Source organism: Gekko japonicus, unplaced genomic scaffold (assembly GCF_001447785.1).
Source record: "Gekko japonicus isolate JY-2015 unplaced genomic scaffold, Gekko_japonicus_V1.1 scaffold6901, whole genome shotgun sequence".
Lineage (NCBI taxonomy): Eukaryota > Metazoa > Chordata > Lepidosauria > Squamata > Gekkonidae > Gekko > Gekko japonicus.
In genome coordinates, this window is record NW_015171717.1 from 3,734 (window position 1) to 8,489 (window position 4,756).

Sequence of the window (4,756 nt, forward strand, 5' to 3'; positions counted from 1 at the left end):
GTAGCTTTGAGCGGCAGCTGGGCGACACGGCCAATGGAAGGTGGGGAAGCTCCTGACGGATAGCGCAAGCTTCCAAAGACCGTTTGGTGTGCATCTTCTCTCCGCTGCATGAAGCTGTGTCTGAGGTGGGACGTAGGCGACATGGCCAGTGGAAGCCGGGGAAGTTTTTGACGGACAGTTCAGCCGTCGAAACACTGTTAGTGTGCATTTTCTCTCCTCTGCGTGACTCTGCGTCTTATTCAGTTATATATAAGGGAGAGATATCTTCTTACACTTTCTCTCCCATACTAGGCAGGATAAGGGCATCCCTCAATCCTCAGGCTACCAGTACAACACACTGCTAAAACGATGGGGTGGGAGAGATGGGGGGGGGTTTCCCTTAATGAAATCCAAAAGCTGAACCCACTCAACCCAGTGAGAGAGCCGGAGTGGTGAGAGTGTCAGACTAGGGTCTGGGAGACCCAGATGCGAATCGCCACTGGGTAACCTTGGGCCGGTCACGCATTCTGTGCCTAGCCTACCTCACAGGGTTGTTATGGGGATAAGACGGGCCAGAGGAGAACAGCATAAGCTGTTTTCAGTCCCAGTTGAGAAAGATGGGGTATAAATGCAGTAAATAAACCGCCAGTTTGGTTCCCTGGAGGTTAAAACAACAACAACAACTAGCCACAGGGGATGGGAAGAAATTGGGGGAGAGGGGCAGCCATGTTGGAATTCGGGCACCGGTGAGCTGGTATCCTGTATTGGCTACACTCTGTGCCAGGAAGTTCCTGTTTCAAGTCTTTCCCTTGGCTGCTGTTTCCCTAGGTGGCCTTTCGTACAGCCTGCAGCTTTCACTCCTAATAACACTGGTCTACCTTGCAGGGCTGTTCATCAAGATAATATACACCAAAGCACTTTTAACCCAGGAGAACAGAGGAACATAAGAAGAGCTCTCTGGATCAGTCCATCTCATCCAGCATCCTGGTCTCACACAGTGGCCAGCCAGTTCCTCTGGAGGGCCAACAATGGGGCATAGCGGCCAAGGCCTTCCTCTGATGTTGCCTCCCGGCCTTGGGATTTAGAGAATTAGTGCCTCTGACTGTGGAGGTTCCCCTCAGTCACCATGGCTAGTAGCCACTGATAATACTTATCCTCCATGAATCTATCTAATCCCCTTTTAAATTTCTTTATTCCTCTGGCCGTCACGACATCCTCTGGCAGCGAATCCGACATTTTAATCACTCTCTGTGTGTAAAGCAGTATCATAGAATCATAGAGTCGGAAGGGACCTCCATGGTCATCTAGTCCAACCCCTTGCACAATGCAGGAAATTCACAAACACCTCCCCCACACACATAGCCACAGTGACTGCTGCTCCATGCCCAGAAGATGGCAAAAAACCAAAAAAACTCAAGATCCCCGGCCAAACTGGCCTGGAGAAAAATTGCTTCCTGAGCCCAAAGTGGCAATCAGCATTTCCCTGGGCGTGTAAGGAAGGGCCACGAGAACTAAGCACTGTGGCAACCCTTCCTGCCCTCCCTCTCACGCTCTGCCTAAGTTCACAGATTCAGCATTGCTGTCAGATGGCCATCTAGCCTCTGTTGGAAGACCTCCAAAGCAGGAGAACCCACCACCTCCTGAGGAAGCCTGTTCCACTGAGGGACCGCTCTAACTGTCAGGAAGTTCTTCCTAATGTGTAGCCGAAAACGCTTCTGATTTAATTTCAACTCGTTGGTTCTAGTCCGGCCCTCTGGGGCAACAGAAAACAACTCCGCACCATCCTCTATAGGACAGCCCTTCAAGTACCTGAAGATGGTTATCATAAGAACATAAGAGACGCCAGTGTTGGATCAGGCCAAAGGCCCATCCAGTCCAACACTCTGTATCCCACAGTGGCCAGAAATACCAGTGCCATCAGGAGGTCCACCAGTGGGGCCAGGACACTAGAAGCCCTCCCACTGTTGCCCCCCCCCCCCAGCCCCCAGAAGACAGAGCATCACTTGCCCCTGAGCCCCTATCTATACCTTGTGGCTAATAGCCACTGATGGACCTCTGCTCCATCATGTCACCTCTCAGTTGCCTCCTCTCCAGGCTAAACATACCCAGCTCCTTCAGCCTTTCCTCACAGGACTTGGTCTCCAGACTCCTCACCATCTTCGTTGCTTTCCTTTGGGCATGTTCCAGCTTGTCCATATCCTTCTTAAATTGTGGTGCCGAAAACTGAACACAGTACTCTAGGTGAGCTCTAACCAGAGCAGAGTGAAAGTATTTCCTTTTGTCCATCCTGAATCTACTGCTCATCAGTGCATTGGATGCCCTCGAGTTTCAGTACTCTGGGAGAGGGAGAAAAAAGTCTCCTTGTCAATTCTCTCCACCCCATGCATAAGTTTATAAACCTCTCCCATTTCCCTCCCTTTGTCGTCTCTTTTCTAAACTGAAAAGTCCTGGACTCTTCAGCCTTTCCTCATAGGGAAGGTGCTCCAACCTCCTAATCATCTTGGTTGCCCTCCTCTGTACTTTTTCCAGCTCTGCAGTGTCCTTTTTGAGATACGGGGGCCAAAACTGTACAAAGTATTTCAAATGAGGCCACAGCATAGATAGATAAAGGGGCATTACACTATTGGCCGATCCTCAGTTCCTTTCCTAATGATCCCCAACATAGTTTGCCTTTTTCACTGCTGCAGCGCACTGGGTTGACACTTTCATCGAGCTATCCGCGACGACTCCCGGATCTTTTCCCATCTCCCTCTCATCAAGTTCAGAACCCACTAGCCTAGACCTGAAGTTGGGATTTTTTCCCGTCCCCGTGTGCCTCACCTCATGCTTACGAACGCTGAACGTCATTGGCCACTTTGTCGCCCACGCACCACATTTGCGGAGTTCCTCTTGGAGTGCTTCACAGTCAGCCTTGGTTTTCTCCATCCTGAATAATTTGGTGCCATCCACAAATTTGGCCACTACCTTAAGGTAAAGGTATCCCTTGCTTGAAAGCCAGTCGAGTCCGACTCTAGGGTTGCGGTGCTCATCTCCGTTTCAAAGCCGAAGAGCCAGCGCTGTCCGAAGACTTTTCCGTGGTCATGTGGCCGACATGACTAAACACCAAGGCGCACGGAATGCTGTTACCTTCCTTACTACCTTACTCACCCCTAATTCCAGATCATGTATAAATAAATTAAATAGTACCGGCCCCAAATACCGTTTCTTGTGGGACCCCACTGCTTACTTCCCTCCATTGTGAGAACTGACCATTGATTCCTACTCTTCGTTTCCTGTCACTTAACCACTTTTTAGGCCATAAGAGAACTGCCCATCCCTACGGCCATTTTGAGCATTCTTTCCTCTCAGCCCCTACCTTCAGGTCAAATCTGTCTGTCTGCAATGCTGGGCATAGTCACGAACTCTGTGCCGAGGTAACTTTTAAAATTCTGTGGGGGGGGGGGGGGTGGATTAGCTTTTGGGAATGTGTCTGCTGTCTTCTACTAGCATTGGGGAAGGCAAAGAGTTACGCCTACTGGACATTCCTTGTCTCTCCCTCTTGTCTTCTAAGACATAGAAACACGGCGCCTCCACACTTCAGAACTTCAGTGAAATTTGAGACACTGAATTCGGGGTCCTGGGCCAACTTTCCCCCATCATGCAGGGCTCTTTTTGTAGCAAGAACTCCTTTGCATATTAGGCGACACACCCCTAATATAGCCAATCCTCCAAGAGCTTACAGAGCAATTCTTACAGGGGCTACTGTAAGCTCTTGGAGGATTGGCTATATTAAGGGCGTGTCACCTAATATGCAAAGGAGCTCCTTCTACAAAAAGAGCCCTGCGCCATGTATGAGGCAGTGGGAAGGGCTGTGGCTCAGTGGGAGAGCGTCTGCTTGGCATGCAGAAGGTCCCAAGTTCAGTCCCCGGCATCTCCAGCCAACCCCGTAGCCAGAAATGTTGGGTTGTTGGGGCATGGCGAAATTTTGTGGAAGAGGGGCAGCTGCACGCCTTTCCTGAACTCCCAAGTGGCGATTTCATTGCTTGGAGTTCAGGGAAGGCATGCAGCCGGCAACCATCCCTCTCCCTCATCTCCTGTAAGATTTAAAGGGCCCGCTGATCAGCTGGAGGGCCCTTTAGATCTTGGAGGAGAGGAGGGAGAGGGGCGGCTACCAGATTTAAAGGGCCCTCCAGCTGATTGGCCGACCACGTGCTCCCGCCGATCAACTGGAGGGCCCTTTTAGTGTCAGAGGAGGGAGGTGGGGAGAGAGGCCGCAGTTGTTGTGGGGCATGCCTCGCAACCCTAGAGTCGGACTCGGCTGGCTTTCGAGCAAGGGAACCTTTACCTTTACCTAAAAACTATTTTAACCTTTTTTGAACATATATCAACCAATTAGAAAGGGTAAGAAGTGCTGGTAATTATGCTACCTCTGTCAGTAAGGCAAGTGTGAGTACTGGATTAGGTCCCCCCAAGAGGGGGGGTATATAGGGTGAGAGGTGGTTTCCCCTCTCGCTGTAGAGTGCTTCTCTATAGCACCCATAATCGGAGGCAACCCTTTCAACTTTTCGTTTTAGGTACAGAAGAAGATGCAGGGAAATAGTATTATGTGAGTTAGAATGAACTCTAGGTTTTGAGTGGGATTATGAGTATTTATAAGTTATGAGGAAGTTGGATGGGATTTATAAACGGGTAAGATAGGGGCATAGGAAAAGAGGAGGGACTAGAAGGGTGAAAAAAAATTGTTGTTGTAATAGTAACCTCAGATGGATTTTTTTTCTTTGTTTCACGATTGTTAAAA